The sequence below is a fragment of the Dermacentor andersoni genome, chromosome 1 (genome assembly GCF_023375885.2).
Source record: "Dermacentor andersoni chromosome 1, qqDerAnde1_hic_scaffold, whole genome shotgun sequence".
Lineage (NCBI taxonomy): Eukaryota > Metazoa > Arthropoda > Arachnida > Ixodida > Ixodidae > Dermacentor > Dermacentor andersoni.
This window is the reverse complement of record NC_092814.1, coordinates 352,358,461-352,371,198: the sequence shown is the minus strand read 5'-3', so window position 1 is coordinate 352,371,198 and position 12,738 is coordinate 352,358,461.

Below are 12,738 nucleotides of genomic sequence, written 5' to 3'. Positions count from 1 at the left end.
AATGTTGCATGACTTCAATAGTACTGCAAAATCAGATTTTCTTTCTGCTCCCAGTGTCTAGTAATGTACTTTAGCAGTGTCTTTAGCAGCTGAGATAATTAATGTTCCTGCAGGTAAATAACAGAAAACATTGAGATAACTGCCAAGCAAATGCAATCGTATGTCTTGTATCAACAGAGCATGTGATCTAACTTCTACCAGGTTTGTTCTCCATATTAGGCCAGCATGCAACATGTACAAGAGGCACCTTTCGCATGCATGAAAATATTTTCTGAGGTTATGGTGGTGTCAAAACATGACATCAACCATAATGCTTTATTTAAACGATTATATGAAACACTTGTACAAACCTAGGAAAGGCACCAATTTTGAATTTATCACATTTGGTTTAGAGTACCATAGCAGAAAGGGCTCAACTAGTACAGGTTTGCAACCGAGCTAGTTGGTATTTTTCCAGGACGTTTGACAGCGTGAACTCGACAAAGGTTGGTGAAAGAGGCGATAGCGTTTGTGTCCATTTGTCGCCATCCTTTGTACAAGTCCGTGTTGTCAAACATGACGGATCAACTAGTACAGCCTGAAAAAAAAAATGTATCATCAAAGAAAACTTGGCTTTCAACTGAAAGACAATTCTGCCCCTACCCGCCCTGTCATGTATTATGGTTTTTTCAGACATATTTCTTTATACAAAGTCAGACCATCAAGTAAAGCTTACTGAGAAATAAATGAACAACATCAACACCTCTCAAGGCACATGCGCCAAAGGAGTCAGCATCATACACATTGCCTTTAGTGCAAGAGCATTCTTTTTTCTTAGAGAAACTGCATTTATAGTTTCATAAAACTTATATATTTATTTGCCACAGCTATAGGAAAATCACAAGATAGAAAAAGATGTGTTGGTACAATTTCAACTATTATGCACAACAACAAAAGGTAAAGCATAGGAAGGCTCACTGCTCCCCTGCCTAAATGACATTCAGTTTCATTTGCCATGTCCGCTCCCATCCTGATGGCAACAGAAACAGGAAGACAGCAGCGTGGTTCAGAAAGCAGACGGAGGAGCTGATATCCTAGCTGACATAAAGAGTAAAAAAGGTAGCTGGTCAGGCCATGTAACGCAGACTTGAGACATCATTAACTAGCTCAAAAAAGACAGCGGATGACAGCTAGAAGCACACAGAACTCTAGGCTTCCACTGAAATGTTTGCTACACAGAAACATAGGATTCAGGGGATGCGCAGTACCTCGAGGCACGGAAGCTACATTCATCTTTCCCTTTCCCCGTCTGATACTGGAGGTATCGGAACAAATGGATGGACAGGTTAATTTCGAGATACGAGCTCTTTTCTGCTGTGAGCCAGGGACAGGGTACTTACACACCTTACACATTCGCTTTTGTTATGCAAAGTGCTTTCAATATTTTCATATCGACCTGCCTCTAGAACCGCCTGAGCAGACGACTGCTCTGAAACTGCTCAGTGCACGAGCACCTACGGCGATGATCAGCCAGATGGCCACCAGCCACTGACAGCTGCACTATCTATGTTCCGTCAAGCGGTCATTCAAACACCGACCTGTTTGGCGTGAGGGAACATATGGCAGTGCTTTAGTGGCTGGTGGCCACCTGGGCAATCATCGCCATAGGTGCTCGTGCACTGAGCAGTTTCAAAGCAATCGTGCACACAGGAGACTCCAGAAGCAGGTTCATAGGGAAATATACGAACCGCTTTGCTTATAAAAATCGGGGAATAGGTGTGTAAGCACCTATCTGTGGCTTGACCAAGAATGTTCGTATGTGAAATTAGCCTGTTCATCGATTTGTTCCGATAGCTCCTGTGTTGGTTGCGTGTGTCAACATTATGTGCATTCCATGAATTCCATATTTCTGCATAGCAAAAATTTCACTTGACGTCTAGAGTTCTGTCTTATGTGCTTCTTGATGTCGTCTGTCGTCTTTCTCGCACTAGTTAGTGATGTCTGAAGTATGCAATGAGCACCGACTAGCCCAAGTTTCTTCTACAACCATGTAATGCATAGGGCAGATAACCGGTGGCACATTCGAGCTACAGACTGGATTCCAAGGGGAGAGAAGGTAGTAGAGGACGATAGAAAATTGGACTATGATGAAGTCAGGAAATTTGCAGGCTTCACTTCTAATCAGCTAGCGCAAGACAGAGGTAATCGGAGATCACTGGGAGAGGTCTTCATCGTCCAGTGGAAAAAAATGTAGGCCAATAGTGACGAAAGAAAGCACGCCTGTCGGCTAAGACGTCTACACTGTCTTTTCACCAATGTGTAGGACCAAGACGGTCAGTCGGTTCCCAAGCAATTGCTTCATGCTGACTGTAACTGCATGGATACAGGAAAACAACTCACTGTTAATACCACCCGAGATTGACCACTTAATAAATGAACCTCTGAGAACTACAAATACAATTAAGCATTCACCACCTTAATGTATAAATATAAAGGCCAAGTTACAATAACCATAAGCTTTATAGCAAGACATAAGAATAAGGTAGTGAAACGTACAGTAGCCGTAGGACATTCAGTGAAATTTCTTTCAGAAATACTGTAGACCTCTGACCAGACGCCTTAGGCAGGGTTCAGTCATACAAAAACATAAATAGTAGTAGAAGTAAGGATGCCTACGTGAAACCAAGAAACGAATTCAAGGACGAGAAAAAAAATAATAGATTGGGGTCCGTGTACTTATACGAAAAGATAAATTTGGAAACAAATCGCGTAACCACGCGCTCGTCCGCAACAGCACGAGAGCTTCTAGAGCAAACGAGCACAACTGAAAACGAAGGATAAGTATTTAGTCGGGATGGTCGTGCTTATTTTGTTCTGTATTAGTTCTAGCGATGAAACCACAAGCACTAGAAGCTACCTGCGCCATTGCCTACCACGTGACCTCCGACAGAAAAAACAAAAACAAAGAACAATTGAGTGCATGTACACAAGGAGTATTTAATACGGTTGTCGCATCGCACCCTTTTGGCCGTGATCGATCCTGATTAAGATCGAATTTCTGAAAGCGTTTGGCTTCGTGCAAAATGTGGGGCGTTCATGCTTCCTTGCTCAATCTGCGGACGGGAGCCTGTCGCGGTCGAAAATTTCGATCTAGGACGTGCTCAATCGTGATCGAAAGTGGCCGTGTGACACCGGTATAAGTCTGCGCCCATCTTTAGTTACAGAATGAACCAATTAAGCCAAACCAAAGTATTATTTACCTGCCTGCGGCGAATACTGACGCGTAGCAGAACTTAATTATACACAACTCAATGTACTGTCAGAATTAGCTGAGGACACGTGAACGATGAATTTTTTTTTTTCAGATTCGGTGCTTGTTGGCACCGCCTGGAGTACACATAATTCACTCACATTTAACACACCTTGTGCTTTCCTTCAAAGAAATTACGCGAAAATTAATGCCACAAAGACACACCACAATAAACCGACGCTGAGCGTGACTACGTACGAACCTTTTATATGAGCAGTCCATACGGCTCGCAAGTGGCCCTCGGTTTGAAGGCGGAGCGCTGCCACGATGTGTACTCTAGGCACGCCATTTCGTCTACGTAGTGGATGGGCGATGTTGACGATGGATTCCGCCGAAACAAAAACGTTCACTTCATCACTGTTGAAGTCAAATGGAAGGCGTTTTCTCCTTTGCCACGAATCAGGGCCGTCGTAGGCACAGTAAATACACGATCACAAAGAAACACCGATGTTGTAGGTCGCTAGAGCCGTTCTTTCTTACGCATAATCGCGTCGCCTTCAGTCCGGACGCTCATTTCGCGTCAATGAGCACAAAAGTTCACCAAAACAATAAGGTGCTGCAATTAAACGCAGCAATAAACTATCTAATTACTCACAACTTCGACACTGTCACGAAGAACGTAGTACCCATGTGCCCGGCGGCCGGCCGCGACTCTGGATGGATGGATGGATGGATGGATGGATCTTATGAGCGTCCCCTTTGTAACGGGGCGGTGGGTTGCGCCACCAAGCTCTTGCTACTATGCTGCCTAATATCCTACCTAGGTTAACCAATGAGAAAAAAACACAATATGAACTACCACGTCCAAACTTTCTGATCCCATATTGTGAACTGTGCTTTTGTACGTCTCCGTCTTTTGTCGTTTCCCTACTTCTCTTCCACCATTCCACCAATCGCCTCTTACTAATGTCTATTGCGGACCTGTTTGCTTTGCCACTGTTCCCGCTGAACCCAAGGGCTTCAAGGAGGCCAGTGGTGCCTAAATCGACAGCTGGGTAGACGTCTTCACATTATAATAAAATATGCTCCGTCGTTTCCCTAGCTTTACCGCAGCAAGCACATGCTTCTTCTTCCTTCTTATATCTCGCTTTATAGGTGCGTGTTCTAAGGCATCCCGATCTCGCTTCGAAAAGTAATGAGCTTCCCTTTGAGTTATCATAAATGGTTTCTTTCCTGATTTCGTTTTTTCCTCTTAAGTAGTTACTCATGGCAGGTTTCTTTTCCATTGCCGCCACCCATGAGATTCTTTCCGCCTCTCTGACTTTGGAATTGACGTTCTGTGTTGCTGTGTTGACCACCCCACAGGCCGCATACTTGCTGGTAAGCTTCCTAGATCTTTTCCTCCACTGTGAATCAATGTTTCGCCTGTACAGATACCTGAACACTTTCCCAGCCCATTTACTTTCTTCCATATTCCTCAGCCGTTCTTCACACTCAATTTTACTGGGAGTTTCCCTCACTTCAAAACTAGTCCAGCCCATATCCCCCTGCACAGCTTCATTTGTAGTCTTCCCGTGAGCGCCCAATGCGAGGCGACCCACTGACCTTTGGTTCCCGTCGAGTCCTGATTGTACCCCTGATTTAAAGCAAACAACCGCATTTCCAAAAGTAAGTCCTGGAACCATTACCCCTTTCCACATACCTCGGAGGACCTCGTACCCATTGTATCCCCATAGCGCTCTGTGCTTCATTGTGGCTGCATTTCTCTTCCCCTTGACTGTTATGGTTTTTCCCTGTGTTTCCATATATCCATTGCCTTCGTTTATCCATATACCAAGGTATTTATATTCTGTTACCCGAGGTATTTCTTGGCCCTGTATCTCCACTGTCTGTTCACTGTTTTCATTGAATACCATAACACCTGATTTTCCAACACTAAATTTCAAACCTAAATTGTTGCCTTCCTGTCCACAGATATTAGCCAGACGTTGCAAATCGCTTTGCTTGTTAGCGAGCAAGCCAATGTCGTCCGTATAAAATAAACCTGGGAGTTGCTGCTCTATTCCTGTACCTGCCTGTTTGTATGAGAGATTAAACCCGATATTACTTCCTTCTAGCGCCCTCTCCATCCTCACCATGTACATCATAAACAGCAGCGGGGATAAAGGGCACCCCTGCCTCAGTCCCTTGTTGATATGAACTTTCTCCGCGCTCCTCATCCCTTCCCATTCAACGCAAACGGTATTTTCTAGGTAAATCTCTCTCAAAAACTGTAGACAATCGTTACCTAAGGCTTCCCCTTCCAGAATATCCCACAAAATGTTGCGGTCTACGTTGTCGTAGGCTCCTGTAATGTCCAAAAAGGCCACATACAACGGTCTGCTATCTGCTTTTGATATTTCAATACACTGAATAAGAACAAACAAGTTATCATCCAAACGCCTACCTATACTAGTGCAAATGTAAATAGTGCCCATCATTCGCCATAAAGAAGCGCGTAAACCTGCAAGAGATAATTGAAATTGGGTGTATATCGCAGTTACGCCTGTGAGATACACCCCTGCTTTACTTGGCAAACAAAAGACCACATCAAAGGGACTCGTGCATGAAAGAAGTGCAGGAAGAACACTGCCAAAAACGAGTAAAGCAGCGAAAATGTAAAATGACGATGTCCACTCTCGTTTTTTTCAATTAGCTTTGGAAGAATTATAGAGAAATATATATTTGCGAAACAATCACAGTTCTTTTGGATCCCTCGTTTACTGCTCTACGAAGTTAAGCGCCAAAACCAACTCGTGTTGTTATTTGGGAAGTTGCGTAACCATGCGTGGCCGCCAATCCCGTACAACCGCGTAGAGCGCATGCAGGACGCTGCGGTTCTAGACGTACTGCGCCCACCGTGGAAGGTTAGAAAAACACCCACATAAGCACAGCAGAGAAGTAGCTACGTAAGGCGGCTCGACTGATAACTGTAGAAACGTCACTCAAAAGACACGGAATTATTCTCCACTTGAGGCAGCGTTTTCTCTACTTCCTTTTTAAATAAAGATATGTTGATCAATAAATATTTTTACTAAGGGTGGTCAAATTTGTTAATTTTCGCTTTTCCTTCTTGCTTGGCTGTCGCCTTGGCTCTCTCCCTTAGTATCCCGCTTAATTTCTCATTTCCTTGCTACTCTTGTTTCCAGTTGGCAATTTTGCACGAAAAGTGCTGTACAATTAGAGAGAAATCAGACAACGTAACGGATGAAATTCATGTTGCTTGTGGGTTTCACGCTTATTGCAGGGTTTGATGATGGACGCTGTTTCGCAATATCTTATATTCCACCTTATCTAACCCATATCGCGGGTACATGGTTCTGAAGATCTGCCAGCGTCACGGCGAGCCGTCACTCGAGAACTAATCAAGCAAAAGGAAAAGTTAAACGCAGCCGGCGTTTTCTCCGGCCGCAACTTATTCCACGAGCATGGAGACTAGCTGACTACGAATTAACTAAGCTGCTTTAATTAAATTTTCAATAGTTGATCTAAGGTGTCTAAAGAAAATTAGTAGTTTGGAGCCCGTCCTTCAGATTATCTAGCGGAGCGAAGAGATTTTGATTGAACATGTTTCTGTAAGAGCCATGCGAACAAAACTCCAATCAAGAGCTCTTGGAAAGCGATACTGACGCAAAAAATAACGTCTGTAAAGTCTCAGAAAGAACAGCGCTTTAATACAGGACCTGGTACCAAGGGGGAACCACACACAGACACTGCTCTAACAACTTGAAGCGCTGTTCTTTCTGTGATAGTTAACAAACTAGCCCGTCAATCAACCCCTGGAAAGCTGAAGGTCCACCTGACCGCACCTAGCCTATTGTGATGTCACCAAAAGTGTGGCTCCGTGAGCATATTCCTTGTAGCCAGCCCGCTTTTGATTTTTAAAGCGAAACTTTTACTGGCCGCGAACTTGCGATTTCGCCGTGGCTGTGCTCCGAGGAGGCACATGACGTCACACCGCGCTCCTCGTCGTTGCGTTCGATTCTGCTCGCTTCGCCAGCTGCGTCACATGCCTGATAACACGTCGGAGAATTGAAAAGGAGAGATCGCGTGCGCCACAACCACAGCTGAGGCGGCAGTATGGACTCCGACAATTCTGATAAGCAGGAGGAGGGCTGCAATCGACATCGGAACGAGATGAAGAGGAAACGAATCGCCCAGGAAAGAGACGAACAGCGCGTCAAACGACTGCCTAAACACCGCAACATAGCTAGACACCCCAAAGGGAGCAAACACTTTTAGAGTGTAAAACAAAATTACACCCTTTGGGTACGTTGTATCTTTCCACACAATTAACGACAAACGTCATCAGTCTTGTCCGCATTTCCTTTCTTTAATGCAGCGAGCCTGGTACTTCCCAGTAACGAACGGCAAGCGCGTTATCAGCATGACATAGCATTCCCGACCGGGAAGTAGCGGGCGCAGCGTTATCAAGAAAAAAAAAAAAACGCAAGCAAGACAGATGACGAATACCGTGTGCGCTCTAAAAAAAGTTTACAACCTTTGGGGCATATATATTCACCACAGCGATAATCGTCGTCTGCCTTGCTTGCGTTTCATTTCTTGAAAACGCAGCGCCCGCTACTTTCCTGTCGGCAATGCTATGTCATGCTGATAACGCGTATGCCGTTCATTACTGAGAAGTACCGGGCTCGCAGCGTTAAACAAAGGAAATGCGGACAAGACAGATGACGTTTCTTGTTGTGTGGCAAGATGCGACCCAAAGGGTGTAAACCTTTCTTAGAGTGCGGCACATATTGTCACGTGGTAGTGACGGTGAAGAAAGAAGCAATACGGTGGAATACAAAACTAGCTTTTATTGGGCGAACCTGTGCCCACAAAAACAGGCTACACTTATAGCACAACGATAGCGGCGAACACGGTCGGCGATCGTCGGAAAACTGATTAGCGGGTCAAGCGCGTCGGCTTTTACAGATCAGTCGTCGAATGTTCCAGATTAACTGATGGGACCCGCGTGTCTTCCACAAAGTTCTACACCATTCGTGTCACGCGATGAAATCTGATAACACAAGGTTCGGCGACAACAGACACGCGGATAGAAGCGTCGATAACTTTCCAGAAACGTCGGATACATGCAGGCGCGTCCCTCGCTGTGCGATTAGTTGTTAAGCGGCGAAACGTGGTTGCCCGATAAAGATAAGTACACGTGTCATTACCCCCCTCTTAAAAAGCATCGACCCGATGCTGCTAACAAACGAAAGTAACAAAGAAAAGCACTCGTAACAAAGAAAACAACAAACTAAGGAAGTTCATCCGCGTCCGTAAAATGGTTTAAGGCGCACCACGTGGACCACTTCAGATCGTGCGCGGCGCCGCTGTGAGTGCGAAATGCCGTCTGGCACGACCTCATAGTCTAGTGCGCCAATACGTCGGATGACCTTGTAGGGTCCGAAATAGCGTCGCAGCAGCTTCTCACTGAGTCCTCGCCGGCGTATCGGGGTCCATACCCAAACACGGTCGCCGGGCTGGTACTCGACGAAGCGTCGTCGGAGGTTGTAGTGTCGGCTGTCGGTACGCTGCTGGGTCTTGATCCGTAGGCGGGCGAGCTGTCGGGCGTCTTCGGCGCGCTGGAGATAGGTAGCGACGTCAAGATTCTCCTCGTCAGTTACGTGCGGCAGCATGGCGTCGAGCGTCGTCGTCGGGTTCCTGCCGTAAACCAACTTGAATGGCGTGATCTGTGTTGTTTCTTGCACCGCCGTGTTGTAGGCGAAGGTGACATACGGCAGGACCGCGTCCCACGTCTTGTGCTCGACGTCGACGTACATTGCTAGCATGTCGGCGAGGGTCTTGTTCAGGCGCTCCGTGAGACCATTCGTCTGCGGATGGTAGGCAGTTGTCCTCCTGTGGCTCGTCTGGCTGTACTGCAGAATGGCTTCGGTGAGCTCTGCTGTAAAAGCCGTTCCTCTGTCGGTGATGAGGACTTCTGGGGCACCATGTCGCAGCAGGATGTTCTCGACGAAAAATTTCGCCACTTCGGCTGCGCTGCCTTTTGGTAGAGCTTTGGTTTCAGCAAAGCGGGTGAGATAGTCCGTCGCCACGATGATCCACTTATTTCTGGATGTTGACATCGGAAACGGCCCCAACAAATCCATCCCAATCTGCTGGAATGGTCGACGAGGAGGTTCGATCGGCTGTAGTAATCCTGCTGGCCTTGTCGGTGGTGTCTTGCGTCGTTGACAGTCTCTGCATGTCTTGACGTAACGGGCGACGTCGGCGGTCAGACGCGGCCAGTAATACTTTTCCTGTATCCTCGACAGCGTCCGGGAGAATCCGAGGTGCCCAGCGGTTGGATCGTCGTGTAGGGCGTGCAGTATTTCTGGACGGAGCGCTGACGGCACCACAAGAAGGTAGCTGGCGTGGACTGGTGAGAAGTTCTTCTTCACGAGCAGGTGTTTTCGTAGCGTGAACGAAGACAACACGCGCTTAAATGCCCTAGGGACAACGTCGGTGTTCCCTTTCAAATACTCGACGAGGCCTTTTAGCTCCGGGTCTGCTCGTTGCTGTTTAGTGAAGTCTTCCGTGCTTATTATCCCAAGGAAGGCGTCGTCGTCCACGTCGTCTTGCGGCGGGGGATCGATTGGGGCGCGTGATAAGCAGTCGGCGTCGGAGTGTTTTCTTCCGGACTTGTATATTACCGTTACGTCATATTCTTGTAGTCTGAGGCTCCACCGCGCCAGCCGTCCTGAAGGGTCCTTTAAGTTAGCTAGCCAACACAACGCGTGGTGGTCGCTGACGACTTTGAAAGGCCTGCCATAGAGGTAAGGGCGGAATTTAGCTGTAGCCCAAATGATGGCGAGGCATTCCTTTTCAGTCGTAGAATAATTACTTTCCGCTTTTGACAGCGACCGGCTAGCATACGATATCACCCGTTCAAGTCCTTGTTTCCTCTGGACTAGGACGGCACCGAGGCCTAGGCTACTGGCGTCAGTGTGGATTTCAGTATCGGCGTCCTCGTCGAAGTGTGCAAGTACCGGCGGCGACTGCATGCGTCGTTTGAGTTCTTGAAATGCGTCGGCCTGCGGCGTTTCCCAATTGAACTCGACATCAGATTTCGTTAGATGTGTTAGCGGCTCCGCGATGCGCGAAAAGTCCTTGACAAAGCGCCTATAGTAGGCACACATGCCAAGGAATCTGCGCACTGCCTTCTTGTCGATTGGCTGCGGGAATTTTGCGATGGCAGCTGTCTTCTGCGGGTCGGGGCGCACTCCAGATTTGCTGATGACATGGCCTAGGAATAGAAGCTCATCGTAAGCGAAGCGACACTTTTCCGGCTTCAGGGTGAGCCCTGATGACTTGATGGCCTCTAATACTGTCGCAAGCCGCTTAAGGTGATCGTCGAAATTTCCGGCGAACACGACGACGTCATCCAAGTAAACAAGACAGGTCTGCCACTTCAATCCTGCTAAAACCGTGTCCATCACGCGCTGGAACGTTGCAGGCGCCGAGCACAGTCCAAATGGCATAACCTTGAATTCATAGAGGCCGTCTGGCGTGATGAAGGCGGTCTTTTCGCGATCCCTTTCGTCGACTTCTATTTGCCAGTAGCCAGACTTGAGGTCCATCGATGAGAAGTATTTAGCATTGCAGAGCCGATCTAATGCGTCGTCTATCCGTGGGAGGGGGTATACGTCTTTCTTCGTGATTTTGTTCAGTCGACGATAATCGACGCAGAAACGTAGGGTTCCGTCCTTTTTCTTCACTAAAACAACTGGAGACGCCCACGGGCTTTTCGACGGCTGGATGATGTCGTCGCGCAGCATTTCGTCGACTTGTTGTCTTATAGCTTCGCGTTCTCGCGTCGAAACTCGGTAAGGGCTCTGGCGTAGTGGTCGAGCGCTCTCTTCGGTGATTATGCGATGCTTTGCGACTGGTGTTTGTCGAATCCTTGATGACGTCGAAAAGCAGTCTTTGTATCGTCGAAGCAGACTTCTGAGCTGTTGCTGCTTAATCACGGGGAGACTTGGATTTATGTTGAAGTCTGGCTCGGGAACTGCGGTCGTCGGGGTAGATGCAACAGAATCCGAGAGGACAAAGGCATCGCTGGTTTCCTGTATTTCCTCGATGAATGCGATCGTCGTGCCCTTGTTGATGTGCTTGAACTCCTGGCTGAAGTTTGTCAGCAACACTTCAGTTTTCCCTCCATGCAGTCGAGCGATCCCTCTTGCGACGCAAATTTCACGGTCGAGCAGTAGACGTTGGTCGCCTTCGATGACGCCTTCTACGTCAGCGGGTGCTTCGGTGCCGACCGAAATAACGATGCTGGAGCGAGGCGGGATGCTCACTTGATCTTCGAGCACACTCAAGGCGTGGTGACTACAAGGGCTCTCCGATGGTATCGCTTGATCTTCCGACAGCGTTATTGACTGCGACTTCAGGTCGATGATTGCGCCGTGTTGGTTCAGGAAGTCCATGCCGAGAATGACGTCTCGTGAACACTGTTGCAGAATAACGAAGGTGGCAGGGTAAGTCCGGTCATGAATGGTAATTCTTGCCGTGCAGACTCCAGTCGGCGTAATGAGGTGTCCTCCAGCGGTCCGAATTTGGGGGCCCTCCCATACAGTCTTAACCTTCTTCAACTGGGCGGCGATGTGTCCACTCATTACGGAGTAATCGGCCCCTGTGTCGACTAAGGCAGTGACTGCGTGGCCGTCGAGAAGCACGTCAAGGTCGGTGGTTCTTTGTCTGGCGTTGCAGTTAGGTCGTGGCGTCGGATCACGGCTGCATCGTGTTGAATTGAAGCTGGAACGTCGCTTCGTCAAGTCGTCTTTCGTCGGTGTAGTCTTGGCTTCCTGACTTCGTCGGGACGGCGGCGTGTCGTCATTAGGTCGTCGAGATGGTTTCTTCGTCGTCTTCGTCGGCGGCGGAGGATCTTCGTCAGTTCGACGAACAGCAACCGCACCTCCATCGGTTGCTGCTTTTAGTTTTCCGGATATGGGCTCGCAGAGCGGCCCCGGGCTGGGCCGGTGTATGGTCGGTGCTGCGGCGACAGGTAGCGGCCTGGTGACGGCGAACGGGACGGTCGTCGAGGGCTCCACTGAGTAGCGGCGAGGTAGTCGGCGATGTCACGAGGGCGTTCACCTTCCCTCGGGCGCTGTGCGTTCACGGCGAAGCCTCGCAATCCCAGGTCGCGGTATGGACATCGGCGGTACACGTGGCCGGCTTCGCCGCAGTGGTAGCAGAGCGGGCGGTGGTCGGGGGCGCGCCAAATGTCCGTCTTCCTCGCGTAGGTGCGCTGGGCGACGGGTGGGCGTGCTGGCGGCGGCGGCGGTGGACGACGGAATCGTGGCGTTACAGGGCCCTGGCGTTGTCGCGGAGGGGGAGCTTGACGGCGTGCGACGGCGGCGTAAGTCATCGCTTCTGGCTGGGGCTGCGGTAATTGTGGTTGCACCTCAGGAACTCCTAGCGATCGGTGCACCTCTTCTTTCACGATGTCGGCGATCGAGGCCACT